The sequence below is a fragment of the Quercus lobata genome, chromosome 8 (genome assembly GCF_001633185.2).
Source record: "Quercus lobata isolate SW786 chromosome 8, ValleyOak3.0 Primary Assembly, whole genome shotgun sequence".
Lineage (NCBI taxonomy): Eukaryota > Viridiplantae > Streptophyta > Magnoliopsida > Fagales > Fagaceae > Quercus > Quercus lobata.
The window spans coordinates 23315496-23332723 of NC_044911.1; the positions used below are offsets into that span (position 1 = coordinate 23315496).

At 37.3% G+C, this 17228-nt stretch overlaps 1 long non-coding RNA gene across 1 annotated transcript; it reads left to right on the forward strand.

Annotated features, from left to right (window-relative positions):
• The first annotated feature begins 14497 nt into the window (after positions 1–14497).
• On the forward strand, positions 14498–16496 carry LOC115954747. Its single transcript, XR_004083951.1, has 3 exons — positions 14498–14622; positions 15252–15306; positions 16280–16496. It is a non-coding gene; the product is annotated as an uncharacterized LOC115954747 (long non-coding RNA).
• The last annotated feature ends 732 nt before the right edge of the window (positions 16497–17228 follow it).

The following is a 17228-nucleotide window of genomic DNA, read 5'->3' on the forward strand; positions in this document are numbered from 1 at the left end:
GTTCTGTCCAGATTGGAACTGTCGAGAGTTATCTCCTCCAGCCTCTCTGTGGGTTCTGCCATCGTTCGGTGCTCTTCTATGCTCAAGGCCTGGATTTGGTCTTGCATTTCCATCATAGTTACGTAGCATTCTCGTGCGGCAACTTGACTTCCGCGTAGCTCTCCTATCCCATACTCCGTTGGGAACTTGATCATTAGGTGGTAAGTTGATGTTACCGCCTTCCACGAGTTGAGCGTAGGTCGTCCAAGAATAGCATTGTAGGCGGACGAACAATCGACCACCAAGAATGTCACGTTCCTGGTGATTTGTTGGGGGGTAATCTCCTACCGTCACCGGTAACGTTACCGAGCCCAAAGGGAATATCCTACTCCCTCCGAAACCAACGAGCGGAGCATTTGTCGGTATCAGCTGCCCCCTGTCAATCCTCATTTGCTGGAATGCCGGATAGTACATGATATCGGCCGAGCTGCCGTTGTCGATCAATACTCGGTGCATGTTGTAGTCTCCTGTTCGCAGGCTGACGACGAGGGCATCGTCGTGTGGGTGGTGTAGGCGCCGTGCATCCTCTTCCGAGAACCAAAAAACAGGGCTTTCTCTTTTTGCTATCTTTGGCACTATGCCCGTCAGCTGGACATTCTGCACCATCCGAAGGTATGTTTTGCAAGCCTTTTTTGACGATCCGGCCGCAGCCGTTCCTCCGATTATCATTCTTATGTCCCCTAATGGGGGTCTTGGCCGCCCGTCTTCTCGGCGGGGGTGTTGTTCTTGTGGGGGTTGATCCGTTCTTCCCTTGTTGACGAACTTCTGCAGCTTCCCTTGTCGGATAAGGGCTTCGATTTGTTGCTTCAAGTCATAGCAATCGGCCGTGTCGTGGCCGTGGTCACGATGGAAGCGGCAATATTTGTCTCTGGACCTTTTACTGGGATCACTCTTCAGCTTTCCTGGGAACGTCAGGGACCCTTCGTCCTTAATCTGCATTAGGACTTGGTCTATCGGCGCGGTTAACGGGGTGAAACTTGTGAACCTTCCGCCCGTGGGTTTTGGACGTCTGTCCTCCCTTCGGTCTCCCATCCTTCCCTTTTTCTGCCCTTGGTCCTGCCGGGGATCCTCTTGTCTGTCTCTTTTCTTGGGTCTATCTTCTCGGGCTAGTAGCGCGTCTTCGGCGTTCATATATTTGGTGGCCCTGTAAAGCACCTCCGACATGGTCTTAGGATCGTTTTTGTACAAGGAGAACAAAAACTTACCCCCCTTCAGCCCATTCGTGAATGCTGCTACCAATATTTTGTCGTCGGCCTCGTCGATCGAGAGCGCTTCCTTATTGAAGCGTGATATGTAGGCTCGCAACGTCTCCTCCTCTCGCTGCTTGATATTCATTAGACAAGCCGTGGATTTTCTATACCAATGTCCTCCGATGAAGTGCGTAGTAAATTGAGCACTCATTCTTTGAAGGTGCTGATGGAGTTGGGTGCTAGCCGACTGAACCAAATCCTTGCTGCGCCCTTTAGGGTTGTAGGAAAGGCCCTGCACATAATCGCGTCTGCCACTCCCTGAAGGTGCATCAGGGTCTTAAAGGTCTCTAGGTGATCTAGAGGGTCCTTTACTCCGTCATAACTATCCATATTTGGCATTCGGAACTTTTTCGGCAGGGGGAAGGAGTTGACGAATGTCGTGAATGGCGAGTCAGTCCGGTTGACGAGGTCGTCAAGATCACTTGACACTCGACCCTTGAGAGCGTTCATCATTACATCCATCTGTTCCTTCATCGCTTGTATCTCCGCGATGAAGGATTGTGGAACCGTCTCCGTCGGGGAAGGGATGTTAATGTCCCGTCGCACTGGTCTGCTCGGGGCGTTACTCTCCTGTTGTCCGTCCTGATTTCTCCTCTCAGCGCTGGTCCCTTCTTGATCCTCTCCTTGGTTATTGACCGCCGCATTCTTTTGGTTCAGCTGCTCTTCTAGGTCGTGGTTTTGTTTGGTTAGGCGCTCCACGGCTGTGGCGAGCGTCCTGACCTGTTTCTCAAGGGCAGTCGTAGGGGCTTCTTCTTCTTGAACGTCGTTCGTAGTTGCCATTGAGCGAGTGAGTACCATGTAACTCTTTTGTCTAGGAAGTGATCGATTTCCCACAGACGGCGCCAACTGATGACGTTGAAAATTGTCACCAATAGATCACACCGTACTCGTGACTCAAAGCGAACCTGCACGACAAGAACAATCGAAGAAAACCTTTAGAGAGCACCGGTGTGGTGCCGGCCTAACACTCTCCGAAAGTCAAGTCAGAATTCGTCGTTTTACTTTTTAGAGCGCAAGAGAGGGTCAATTAATCTTACCTCGATTTCCGAGAATGTCAGTCCTTTTATAATGGTGGAGAGGTGGCTTTTCTTCTTGACCTCCAGATCTTTCCAATGTGGGACTATAGTGGTGGGGAGTAGGCTTTTCTTCTTGACCTCCAAATATTTCCAATGTGGGACTCTGATACCAATTCTCCAAAATGTGGTGAGCAACGATTTTCCTTTTTGGATCTTAGTGTTTTTCTGGGCGATAGAGATTTCGGATCATGGGCCCATACTGCGTCTGTCAGCGATGGGCTTTCACAGCGCATGGGACCATCTTCACATAGGTCCAACAGTCCCAATCCGTCAGGCCCATTAAGGTAGGCCCAACAGGCTCTATATTTTATCATCTTCATCTACAGTCATCAAAAAGCGAGAAAACTATAGTATTAGCATATGAGGGATTTTTTAGAGCATCAACAAGAGCTTTGGCATTAAGCTCCACCATAACAGCATTCAAATTTAGATGCTTATAAAGGAGTAAACCATCACGCAAGGCCCACGTTTCAGCCAAGAAACTGTTAGCTTTATCGATTTTCTAGTGAAACCTATGATCCAATTGCCCTGATCATCCCTAATCAGCCCGCCTCCTCCAACCGACCCTGCAGCAACATCCGCAGCCCCATCAATATTGAGCTTGACCCAACCCGTGTCTGGCCTTTCCCATTTGATTTGTCTAAATATCATTCGATTCCTGCACCTTGGTTGAGTTACACAGTGCACAAACTCCATGGCTTGCATAAATATCATGTTAGAGATGTTTGGGTTGACACCTTTGTTGTTGAAGACCACTTGATTCCTCTGCTTCCACAAAGCCCATATGGCAAAAGAAAAAAGGGAGAACCAGGGAATACCTTTGACAGTGTGAGAAGACTTTGAACAAGCATTGGAAGACAGCCAAAGTTTAAAGTCTTGAGAAAATAAATTAGTATTTAAGTGGTGAGACCCCAACTGATGCCACACCGGTTTCACAAGGCGACAGTCACGAAGAGCATGGGAAATAGATTCAGGATGCTCTAAGCACAAGGGGCACAAAGTGTCTAATGACATACCTCTTTTGGCTAAGCACTCCTTGACACCAACACTGTTGTGCATACACCTCTAGATGAACATTTGGATTTTTGGCAAGGTCTGGATCTTCCAAATCCAAGAACCCAAATAGGAAACAACAACCATTTGATCAATGGCTAAGAGGTAAGCACTCTTCATATCAAAACTTCCCTTAGCAGAAAATTTCCAAGCCAACTTATCACAACTTCTAGCAACTACCGGCAATGGGACCGCTTGAATGTCAGCTTTAATTTCTGGGGGAATTTCAAAAGGTATGGCAGCCCAATCCCAACCATACGGTGTACGCAGGTCTTTCAAAGTGAGGATGGCCGAATCTTGAGGGAGGGGGCCATGAATGCTAGATCTGATGGGACCACTATTCAACCAACAATCCAACCAAAAATTAAGGCTGCTCTCATACCCTGGAACTCATTTAGCCCCTTTTTTGAATACATCCATGCCTTTTCTCAAGCCTTTCCAGGTAAAGGAGCTTGGAAGCTTTGACTCATTTCTAGAGATTAACCGCTGCCTTGATCCATACTTGAATCTGAGAACTTTGGCCCATAGAGCTTCCTTCTCGATGTGAAACCTCCAATTAAGTTTAGCTAGGAGAGCCGTATTTCTCCCTTTTGCAGATTGAAGCCCCAAACCACCTGATTCTTTGGGCTTGGTAACTATTTCCCAGTTGACCCAGTGCATTTTCCTTTTGTGCTCAAAGGACCCCCAGAGGAAATTCCTATTGACTCTATCTATGCCATTGAGGATTTTGTTGGGTAAAGAATTACTCTGCATTACATAGCTAGGGATGGCTGAAGTCAATGCTTGAATAAGAACCATTCTATCCACCATAGAGAGCAGATTGGCCTTCCAACCAGCAAGAAAATAACTTTTGTTAACTATTAAGGATTGAAGAAAATCACCACCACCCAGCCTTAACTTGATGCTTACTCCATAAATACAAGTTTTTGTAAAATGTGAGAGAGCAATGTTCGTAAATAAACTTTTTTTTTTTTTTTTCAAGAATTTGATAGGGCTACAACAGCCTACAGGAGAGGCCACTATATATAAACTTAGAACTCCATAGGTCCTTTTTTTTTTTTTTTTTTTTTTTAATAATCACTCATCTTATCTACATGAGTCAAGTTGAAATGAGTATAAAATTTTTTTGGATGAAATACATATTATCATAAAAATAATAATAATAATAATGGCTATCACTATTTTTGGATCTATTTATAAATTATTAATGATCAATGATGTGACAAAATTATATCCAAACCTATTTCAAAATGAATGGATACAATTTTAAGAACTCTATAGTAGAGTTGTTCTAAGAAATCTAGAGGATAGATTAGAGTAAATGTTTTAATTTAGTATATTTCCATATTGAACAAATTCAAACTTGTTCATAAATTACTTAATTAGCTAATTCTTTTCCCTTACACAAATCTATGCTAATAATTAATAACTAAATTGTAGTTGAATTACATTATTTGAATTATGATTTCATCACTTAAAATCGTGTTTTCAAAACATAATTACAATTACAGAGACGTAACCCTACAAAGTACAAACACCAAAGGCAAAACATATTCATTAACCAAATTGAAGTATAATAACCATATTCTAAATTGCTACGATCTAGTAGCACTGCAATTTTGAATCCAAAGACTCTTTAGTTATGAAATTTGTTGCACGTGAACCTCTCGTCCACTGCTTCAAATACCCACTTGAAGTTTTGGTTCCAGTAGTTTGATCTTTTAGATGGGGCAACAACTTTAGGATCATCAAATCTTTAGTTCCTTTAATCTTGATCTCCAAATGATTGCTTTTCAAGAGCTCGGTTCTCACAACCCGTAAATACAAAAGCACAACTCTCTAAAATGTCTTAAATCACGTCCTCTAGGTTTTCTTATATAGTCTTCCTTTGGTAGCACAAAACCTTAGTAGTTGGACAAATTAATGGGATTGCATATTGAAAACCTTATGCGATTCTCATTCACTTGAAAATAGGCTCTATTGATTGCAGTGGCGACACCACGTACAGGTAAAGGTGTTCCCAGGAACACCCTGACCTTAAAAAAAAAAAAAAAATTTAAATTATATTTAAGCTAAATTAGGAACACCCTCAATCACAAAATTAGGAACACCCTCAAATTAAAAAATAAAAATAAAAATAAAAAATTTATCTGTTCAACTTTCAAGCAAAAAAAAAAAAAAAAAAAAAACCCCAAAAAAAAAAAATTGTAACAAAGCCAAGCCAAAATTTATTTGTTCAACTTTCAAGCAAAAAAAAAAAAAAAAGCCCAAAAAAAAAATTGAACTAAAATCTAAAAAAAAAAAAAATTGTAACAGAGCCAAGCCCACGGCAAGCCCAACAGAGCAAACCCACCCAAGGATACTCAAAAAAAAAAAAAACCAACACAGAGAATCAGAAATCAAACTTACCCACCGTACCCACGGTCACGTAGCTGGCAGAGAAAACCAAACCCCAATACACCGATACAGTCTATACAGAGCAAAAGCGAAACAAACCAAAACCAATACTCAAAAAAAAAAAAAAAAAAAAAAAAAAAAAAAAAAAAAAAAACCCCAATATAGAGCCTCTGTACCAAAACCAAACCAAAAAAAACCCTAATACTCGCTCATCGTCGCCGTAGCTCACTCCTCGTCATCGTCGCCGTAGCTCGCTCACCCCTCGTCGTCATCACTCGCCCCTCATCGCAAATCGCAGATCGTAGACGGTAGATCGCAGATCGCAATCGCAGATCCCTCCCTGAGCTGAGCTCCCTTAAGCCTCAAGGTATTTCTAATTTATCTCTCTTTTTCTCTCAGTCTCTCAGTCTCTCTCTCTCTTTATCTCACTGAAAGTTTGATTTTCTAAAATAATGAATGTCTCTCCCTTTTTAGTCACTATTCTTTAAGACTAAATTAACTCAGTAACTCTCTCTCTCTCTCTGATTGGTTGGCCGATGAATGGGGCTTTATTTATATTTTGCTTTTTCCTGTTTTTTGTCTTTTTGAATTTGGCTTTAGTGTTTATCTTATTCGTTGGTGTTGGTTAGTGTGTGTTCACTGTGTTGGTGAGATATTAATTGTCTTTTAGTGTGTATTGTGATTTGTGAATCTGTGATTGTGAAATTTTCTAATTGGCAGGCTATTGTGATTGGGGCATCAGGCTATTGTGATTTGTGAATCTGTGCTTGTCCATTAAGTCGGGTGGGGGTAGATGGGCTGATGAGCACATGGGGCTGGGAGCACAATAATTAAAGCAGTGTAATGTGCTACTCTTTTAGTGTAATGTGTACAAGGGGCTAAACAATATAACAAATTAAAACAGTATAATTAATGACAAATAAATTAAAGTAATATAGTTTATTGTTACGCTAAACAATAATAATTAAAGCTGTATAATTAACCAATACATTATAAAAGACAAATAAATTAAATTATGTTAAGCTAAATAATAATTAATAATTTTACAATTAATGAAATAACAATATAACAAATTATAGTTTATAAAAGACAAACAAATTAATGAAACAACTAAACAATAATAATTAATAATTTTATTAATATTTCAAATGAACTTATAGTTTATTGTTTATTCTTTTGCTAGAATTATGGACAAATATTTGATAAGAAAACCACGTACCCAAGATTCATCTCCTATGCAAGATTCATTTCCTGTGCAAGATTCATCTTCATCTTCTAAGCGAATTCGTGTTGACTTTAACTTAGAAAATCTTCCTTCAGATCCTAGGCTACGACAAAAGATATCATCTTATCATCCTAATAATCATGATGAAATAAGAAGACATTATTTAACAAAAGGCCCTTGTCAACCTGTTCTTCATGATTTCCCTGTATCATATTTTTCTGAAAAGCCCCGTCGATTTAGACCCGAATGGTATGTGGGTAGAAAGTGGTTGAAATATAGTATAGACAAGGATGCGGCATTTTGTTTTAATTGCTACCTATTTGGGCGGTAAAATGTTGGTAAGCAAGGAGAATGTGAGACTTTTGTAACGAATGGATTCAAACTTTGGAATCAAGTTGCGAAGTTAGATTCCCATGTTGGAGGAGTTAATAGTGCTCATAACCAAGCTGTCAAGAAGAGTGAAGATCTACTGAAGGAAAAGTAACACATTCAAAGTGTTTTGGTTAAGCAATCAAATAAAGATAAACATGATTATTGGGTTCAATTAAATGCAATAGTTGATTGCATAAGATTCCTTTTATGCCGGGGATTAGCTTTTCGTGGTCACGATGAATCTCAAGGTTCAAGTGATAAAGGAAATTTTCTTGAGCTTGTACAATTTTTGGGGGATCACAATGAAGTGTTGCAAACAGCTCCGAAAAATTGCAAGCTTACCCACTCGGATATTCAAAAAGATATTGTGAATGCAATTGCACGTGAAACATCCAAAGCCATCATCAAAGATCTTGACAATGGGTTCTTTTCAATATTAGTTGATGAATCACGTAATACCTCAGTGATAGAACAAATGCCCTTCGTTCTTCGTTATGTGAACAAAAAAGGAATTATTATAAAGCGGTTCCTTGGTATTGTACATGTTACAAGTACCACCGCTTTGTCACTCAAATGTGCTATTGAATGTTTACTTTGTGAACATAATTTGAGTTTGTTAAACCTACATGGGCAAGGTTATGACGGGGCTAGTAATATGCAAGGTGATATCAATGGTCTCAAAACTTTAATTTTGAAAGAGAATAAGTCAGCATTTTATGTCAATTGTTTTGCTCATCAACTTCAATTGACACTTGTTGTCGTTGCTAAAAATCACATTAACGTTGCTGAATTTTTTTATGTGGTTAGTAATTTAGTAACTGTTGTTGGAGGCTCTTGTAGGAGACGAGATGCACAATTTGCCAAAATTAAAGAAGATTTAGAGAATGGTGTACGTAGAAGTGGGTAAGGTTTGAATCAAGAGACAAATCTTAAACGCCCTGTTGTTACACATTGGGGATCATATTATGGGACTATTCTCAACTTGATTTTGATGTTCTCTGCTGTTGTTGATGTACTTGAGATTATTGAAGAAGATGGCCTCTCTGACCAAAAAGTTGAAGCTCGATCTATTATGAGGTCAATTCTATCTTTTGAATTTGTCTTTGCCTTACACTTGATGAAAAATATTTTAGGGATCACAAATGAGTTGTCAATAGCATTGCAAAAAAAAAAAATCAGGATATAATAAATGCTATGAATCTTGTTAAAGTGTCTAAACAACGACTGCAAGTGATGAGAGAAGATAAATGGAATTCTTTATTAACTGAAGTATCTTCATTTTGTACCACGAATGATATTTCTATCTTGAACATGGATGAAACATTTGTAGTTAGTGGGAGGTCGCAATGCAACACTCAACAAAAGACAAATTTACATCATTATTGTGTTGAGCTATTCTACACAGCCATAGATATGCAATTTCAAGAGCTTAACAACTGTTTTTCTAAGGCGAATACCGATTTGCTACTTTGTATGGTTTGCTTGAATCCAAGTAATTCATTTGTAGTTTTCGATAAGGAAAAGTTGATACATCTAGCTAAGTTCTATCCCTCTGATTTTCTTGGGACAGATATTTTGGCACTTGACTCTCAACTGTAGAATTATATTTTTGATATGCACAGCAACGACTTCTCTTTAGAGCTTCAAGGAGTTAGTAAACTTGCTGAAAAGTTAGTGAGCACAAGGAAGCATGAGACTTATCCCTTAGTCTATTTGCTTGTGAAGTTAGCTTGACCCTTCCAATTGCTACTGCAACAGTAGAAAGAAGTTTTTCAGCAATGAAATATATAAAGAATGAATTGCGCAATCGAATGGAAGATCAGTGAATGAATGATTGCTTGATTGTGTATATTGAAAAAGATGTAGCTTGTAGAATTGATAATGAGACTATCATGCAACGATTTCAAAATATGAAAACTCGTAAAAGACAATTGTAAATTTTATGTATTTGCGTATTTTTTGATTGTTGTTGTTATCAATATATAAAATTTTCTTTTTATTAAATTGTGTAATTTATGCTTGTTGAGAAATACCCTGCCAAATTTTCCTAGAGTCGCCACTGATTGATTGAACAATTAAACATCTCAATCAATCGAAAAGCTGTTGAGGATGCAAAACACACTATCAAGACTTATATGTGACACAATTTGTTTATGATTATTTTCCACCCAAGCCCACCAAAACTAGGTTTTGCAATAAAATAGGAGATGACATTTTAACAACATTTGCATTCATATTTTGCCCTCCTAATATAAAATCCTATTTCCATCCTTGCGGTTCTAGGTTAATAGAGCTCCAGCCTTCTTGTAATCTGTCTAGTAGAATTTTTTTTTAAGTCTATTTTAAAAAAAATAATTTGATAGCTACAATGGAAAGGGGAGATTTAAACCCTAGATGTCATGAACACACCAAAAGGTGCCAACCAACTGATCTACAAGTTCTTGGGAAAAATCCAATCTTTTATCTTCGGTTACTTTAGTATTCATGCCAATTGCCAAAATATTTTTTGAAGATAATGAAATTGGCAAACTCTCTTTTCCTTTGATAAACAGTTTTATCAATAGACTTGACACTAAAATCATTTCTTCAAGACATAATTTCAACTACTATACTATTTCTTGCTGACAATAGAGGTATCAAGAAGCATTTCAAACGGATGGGCAGCAGGAAATTACACCCAGACAGCAGCATATGCAGAACCTTACTAAGCCAAATTGGCAGGTAATCCTCAAAGTGGCAGCCTTCAAGAACAAAAGATCCAAGAAGTGTGGTTTTGCCTTTGAAGCTTTGAACCAGGAAGGAGTCAACCTATTCTCAGGGGGCAGCAGTTGTGGGAAAAAGAATCATTACCTTGCTATCCAGGATGCTGTGAGCGAAGCTGTTTTTAAGGCCAAGGAGCTGGGTTTCAACAGAATTCTAATCCTGAGTAACAGTAAGGGGCTTGACCAGGTTTGCAATCAAACTAGGAAGCCTACTTGGCTAGAACAGACCCTCTTTTCTGATCTTCATCATTTACATCTTCAGGGTCTCATTGTAAGCCACCTTTTTGTTCCTACAGTTGTTATCTCTCATGTTTTGGATTGGGCTTATATTACTACTTCCTTTCCTGTACATCACTGTAGGCTAAACCCAGGCTATGTTTAAGCCTGGTGAACTTTGCTGTAATGTTTCCTTTTGTTCAATGCATGTTTCTCTGGGACTGGTATCAAAAATAAAAATAAAACTACTATACTATTTGTATCTTTAATACAAGTTATCTTGATTATATTAGTAGAAAAATGTGTATTTTATTATTATTATTATTATTATTATTATAGTTAGCGGGGTTTACCATGAATGTGAGAATAAGAAGCACCACATTACTGTATTCTAAGAGTACTTAATAATTACTTGTAGAAGTAAAATACTTGCAACCTGTCCCGAACCTACTCTGCATGTGGTGTGTGTGTGGTTAAATACTTCCAACCCGCCCTAAATCTGCTTTGCATTGGTTTTTCCCATCTTGAAGAGGAGATGGGATGGGGCATTCCAAATCCAACTCCACCAAGTACCATTGTCATCCCTGCAAAGTTTTGCAGTAGAATAAGAGTGTTTCCTTAGGATTCACAAACACAAGTATGGGTACGATACGACACCACAAGCAATTTTTGAAAAATTATAATATAATATAACAAATAGGATACTGTTACGACACAAATACGACCAGTGACAAAGCCAAGTTTTCAGTTCAGGGGAGGAAGCGAGATTGAAAGCAAAACTAATCTAAAAGAAATTAATTGATATTAATAACAAACTAAATAAACAATTATATATTAATATAATTAAGAGATCTAAATACATAGAGTTTAAATTTTTTTTTTCCCTATTCTTTTAAGATGTTGAAATTTGGATCATAGCAAGAATAGGGTTTGAGACTAAAAAATATTAAAAACTAAAGTGATTATAAAAAGAGCGGAGGCAAGGTGCAACATATGAACATTCCTCAACTTTTTTTTTTTTTTTTTTTTTTAAGATATAATAATTGTGTAGACCCACCAAGAGGAGAGTTGGAATGTTCATAAGTTGACTTTCATAATTATATAAATGGTAGACAATAGAGTAGAATAAGTGGTGGGCTTACTTGAGAAATTTTTTTTTTAGAGAGTTTTCAACTTATAGCGTCCGCTTCTGATAATAGTTCTTTATCATCAAACCAAAACACCAATCGATTTTTGGTGTGGTCAGGTATTGAACTCTAAATCTCTTATTCAACCATCAAAGACTTTACTAATTGAGCTAACTGGAACCCACGGGCCTACATGAGAGTTGATAGTTCAACAATTGTGAAATTTGTTGGAAAAAATATTATGTATATAGTATTATTTTGACAATTGTTAAATTTATTGTGAACAAAATTATATACGTAAATCATTTACCGTTCATAGTGTGAAAACCTATCAAAAGAACAAAACTCTTAATTTTAAGTGGGGCCCATTAAACTTTGATTTCATTAGAAAATAAAATGTGCTAAGTACTTGTACAAACTGATGGACATAAGATAGTGTTTTTTTAAAATTAGAAGTAGAGAGGTTTTCTTATTTATGCTAGGGGGCAAATTTCAGATAGAAAAAATTTGCCAGAGGCAAAATGCTTTGTTAAGTGTATTATAAAAACAAAAGTGTATTATATAAGAGTTTTTGGGGGAGGTGGGGAGGGTAATTGCCCCCTCTCGCCCCCTTAGTTTCGCTTATGGATACAACACTTTAAATAAAGTGTCCGTGCATCTTAGGTGTTTTTCTACCCCCTCCCCTTGTCAAGTAGTGTTGGAGATCAAGCTTTTCAATATTATTCAATAATATCCATCATCTATCTGATCTTGTCTATAATGCTGGTAAAATAAGAAGTTAATGTCAACAAAAAAAAATTTGGGTAATTTGAGGGCTACCTCGACTTGTTAACACACAATAAAAAGAGTTCTACTTTCTAATCAACGACTTTCTTATACACATAATAAAATGAGTTCTACTTCATGAGAAATTATTAGGTTTATTAGGAGGACTGCTAAAGTGGTCATTCTAGTATTTCTTATCAATAAAATATTGTTATTTATGCAAATGTGACATCACCTAGTGATTTTTTATTTTTCATTCTTATGCTAATTAGGAATTGGACTCACACATTTGCATGTGTGTCATTATTTCATTGGTTGGGAGGACTACTTTAACAATCCTCCCATGTGCTTAATAATTTCACCTACTTCATAACCAATGACTTTCTATCCATATACATTCAAATTTTAGGTTGAAGTAAATTATGCAGATATTGTTATAATGTACGAAATGCGAAACTAAGAAAGTAGATGGGACCATACCATTTTTTACCTATAATAATCAAATTAATTATAAATTGTTGGGTCCCAAATAATATTATCACAAATATTAGCAATCCAAAATAGCAATCACACATAAGAACACAAATATTTACATGGAAAACCCTTTCTCTTTGAAGGGAAAAACCACGGGATAAACTCCAAATAATTTCACTATTATCAAATCAATTACAATAATTCTTGTGTATATCTCACGGCTAAAGAAAAAAATCTCTCTTATTTTTCTTTACTCTCACACACACAAATTATCTTTCTCAAAGGCAACAATCCTTTTTCTTTTCTTTTTCACTATGTGGCACCCACCTTTTTTTTTCACTATATCTCTAAATCTAAAACACACATCCCAAGCTTTATATAAAAGCTCTTGCCACCGCCTGTCACTCTCCTAATTACATTAGGAATAGAAGTTTTATTCATATAGAGCACTTCACATATTTCCACTTGCAATAGAAGTCTAAGTGGACTGGGCTATGATGCATGTGCACCCAACAATCTCCCCCTCTAGCCCACCAATGGGAGGAGATCTTCATTCCATCTCTTCAATTCAATTTTATGTTAGCCAAGCCAACACAAGGCTTGATCTTCTTCATTATCTTCACCAATACTGAGAACATCTCATCAACGTCAATTCCTTTCATTCTCAAATAATTAATCTCATCTTGGATATCCTTAATCCAATCTCTTGGCTCCCTCTAATCAGAAGCCCAATTATTCTCGAAGCTAACAGTTTGATGTTCTCTAGTAGTCCTCTTCTCATGAGGTTCAACAATCTCTAGTGGAGGATATTGCTCCCCCTGCTCAACCCCTCTAGGATCTTTCACTTCATCGTCATCCAATGTAGCCTTAGCATCTTCATATTCTTCATCACCTACCACTTCCTCTTCTGAAGCACTATTAGGCAATGAGAATTTTACTCTCTTGGTTTCAACACCATTAATCCCAACATTCATCTTCGGAGTCCTCTCAAAATTTTTAATCTCATTGAACTTCTTCTTCTTACAGGTCTTCACATGAGTCCTGTACAAACCGCAACATGCATGTCCTCTTGCAACAACCAATGGCCCCTTAGTAAGTTTCCATCTTCCATTACCAAGATAGTTACAATAACCCGCTCGATTCATGGCCAATGTAGAAAACACATTCATCCTTAAATTTGGAACATGTCGCACATCCTTTAACATCATAGTGCTACCAACATTGGTTTTAATGCACACATTACCAATTCCCACAATTTTTGAGTAACTAGAATTAACCATCTTCAATGTACCAAAGTCTCCTGCTTTGTACGTGGTAAACAACCCCTTCGTAAGGATAATATGGTGGGGGGCTGCAGAATCAACAACCCACTCAACATCATTATTAGTAACATGCTCACACTTTTACTCTTCAATAGAGAACACCACAACATCCCCATCAATCACAGCAACTGTAGTATTTTTCTCACCATCATTCTTTTCATATTTTCCTTTATTTTGTTCCTTATTCCAATGCCAACAATCTCTTCTTAAGTGACCCTTTTTCCCACAATGGAAGCATTCTCTAGTTTCCTTGAACTGAGATTGTAACGCCCCAGCCAATAAAAAAAAAAGGTGGATTAGATTTTAAGGGGCCACACGTGTGACCCCACCTACCCATTTGCTCCCCGCCACTCATTTGTAAAATATCTCTTTTCTCTCTTTGGCCGGCCACACTCATTCTTTGCTCTTCTTTTCTTTTTCATTTTCTCTCAACACAACACACCTCTCTCTCTCACTCCCTCACTCTCCCACCGGCACCTTCACTTCTCATCACCTCAACCATCTTTTTCCGGCAAAGTATACCGGAAAACTCCATAAGAATAAGGTAAGGCTCACTCATCTCTATTTATTTGCGGTAGAAAGTTCCTAATCTTTTGGTGGGTTTATATGCTTTTGCTTGAGGTTATGTCTATCTAAGTTTTAATAATAATACCCATGTGATTTATGAGCATTAGAAGTGATATTTATGTGTTTTTATGTATGGGTTTTGGTCTTGGTGGATGTATTTGATGAGTGGGTTTATGATTTTTGCAATGGTGGTTATTTAAGTGGTGAAAATTTGGGAGTTTTGGCTTTTTAATGTGAAATAGATTGTGAATATAATTTTATTGAGTTTATTTGGAGCTAGTAAAAGATTTAAATGGTTGTGTTGGAGGATATTCTGATTTTGGTTTCATGGGTCTTTAATGATGTTGTGTAAATCTTATGGAAGCGACTCATAAATTGTTAAGATTTTAGTATTAGGGAGACGATATTGAATGGGCAAATTTTATAAATTGGAGCCTATGTCTTGTGAGTTAATTTGTTGAGAAACTTTGGAAGTGAAATATATTATTTGTGAGGTTAATTACTAGGCTTGCCTAATTAACTGCTTAGTTAGCAATCTCTAATTCATAATTAAATGCAATGTCAAGCTTTATGCTTATTGTGATAGGTTTGCATGGTATTGTTTAGGTTCTAACTAATCTCCTTTGGAGCTTGGAGAGTTAGGCTTTTTGCGGGTTGCAAGGTAAATAGCTTTTTAATGGGAATTTTTTTGGAAGATAATCATGTTGCATAAACTTTGTTTGGGTCAAACACATATTGGAAAATTATTTGTGGAACTATGTATTTCTTAAAAAGTATTGTGTTGTGACCCTATTATATATGATTATATATATGAAAAGCGCATCATGTTTAATATTGCATATGGGAAAATGTATGATTTGTTAGTATGGAAGAGATAAACATCTTTTATATAATTCTTGAGAATGGCTTTTATGGATTTGTTGCATTATTTGCAAATTCTAAAGATGTTTTATCTTGATTTGTGATATTTGGGAAATTGATAGAAAATGTTATTGACAAGAAATGATTTTGGAAAATTTGAGAACCTTGTATTGGGTATTTCAAGGGTTTTTGTGAAACTACTTGAAATTGAACAGTGTTTTGATTTCATGTAAACTGTGAGCTCTTTATGCTTTTACCCTTGGGCGGTGACACATGACTACCCGGTGATTACCCAGCCAGATGTCGTAGTCTTTGTGACATTGGTATCTTGGCACCCCGTCTTTGTGGCGGATTGATGTCTTTGTGGCATAATTGATGTCTTCGTGGCATAACTGAGTCTTTGTGACATAATTGATGTCTTCCTGGCATAACTTGATGTCTTTGTGGCATACCTAACGTCTTTATGGCGGCTTTTCATGTGGCCTTGGGCTGGATTTTCAGGTTTTAAAAAGGGTGTTTTGATAGCTCACAGTAAATAGTACGTAGTTACATGATGGAATACTTTGAAAAAAAAAAAGCTTGGTGCTATGTTCTTTTAATCATTCTTGTCATTTTATTAAGAAAAATGGATTTGCTGGATTTTTATGGAAATTTCTAGATTATGAAATGTTTTGTAAAATGTCCATTATCATGAAACTTGCATTTCCCCCACCCCCATCAATTGCGCTACTTACTGGGCTCTATCTCATCCCATTATTTTATAAACTTTTCAGAGTAGACAACAATCTTTTGAGACAGTTTTTTGGTGGCTAATAGTAGTTAGACTAACTACTGATGGAGGCTGAACTTTTGTAATGGAGATATTAGATGTTGTACATCTTAGAATAGGCTTGACTCATTCTTTTGTATATTATAGTGGTTGTGACTTTATTTCCACTGATGGGACAAGCTGTTGATATGTAATTATTTATTCAAACCTCTATTATTTTGTGGCCAGTAGTCATTGTAATTAATGCTTAGAGCTCTAACTTACTCTGAGAGTATATTCAATGGAATTATAATGATAATTCTTGATATTAGAACTTGATATAATTTTTGTGGATTGAATTGTCAAAAAGGAAAGAAAAAAAAAATCTACAGGTACTTTGAGATGTGATTTCTCATGCCGTGGACCCTTTTGGGTTTGGGGCGTGACAGAGATCTATCTCTTGATTGTAACCTACCATTGAATTTCCGATCATTAGGTCCTCTACTTCTACCTCTACTCTTGTTCTCCGTGACAAAAGCTTGATCTTATGCATTGTCTATATTTGCATCTCTCCTGCGAACTTCTTCACTTAAAATCAAATCTCGAATATCATCATATTTGAGTTTGCTTTTCCCTGCAAAATTACTCACCGCCATTCTCATGGCTTCCCAACTGTTTGGTAAAGAAGCCAAAAGTATCAACGCATGAACCTCATCATCAAATTCAATTCCCACTGTGGATAATTGATTTGTGATTGTATTGAACTCATTCAGATGTTGCGCTATAGGAGTGCCTTATGTCTTCTTCAGATTAAATAACTTCTTCATCAGATACACCTTGTTGTTAGCCAAAGGCTTTTCATACATTCTAGACAAAGCTTTCATCAAATCCACTGTGGTTTTTTCTTTCACAATATTGTGCACAACTGATCTTGACAGAGTTAATCGAATAACTCCCAATACCTGTCTATCAAA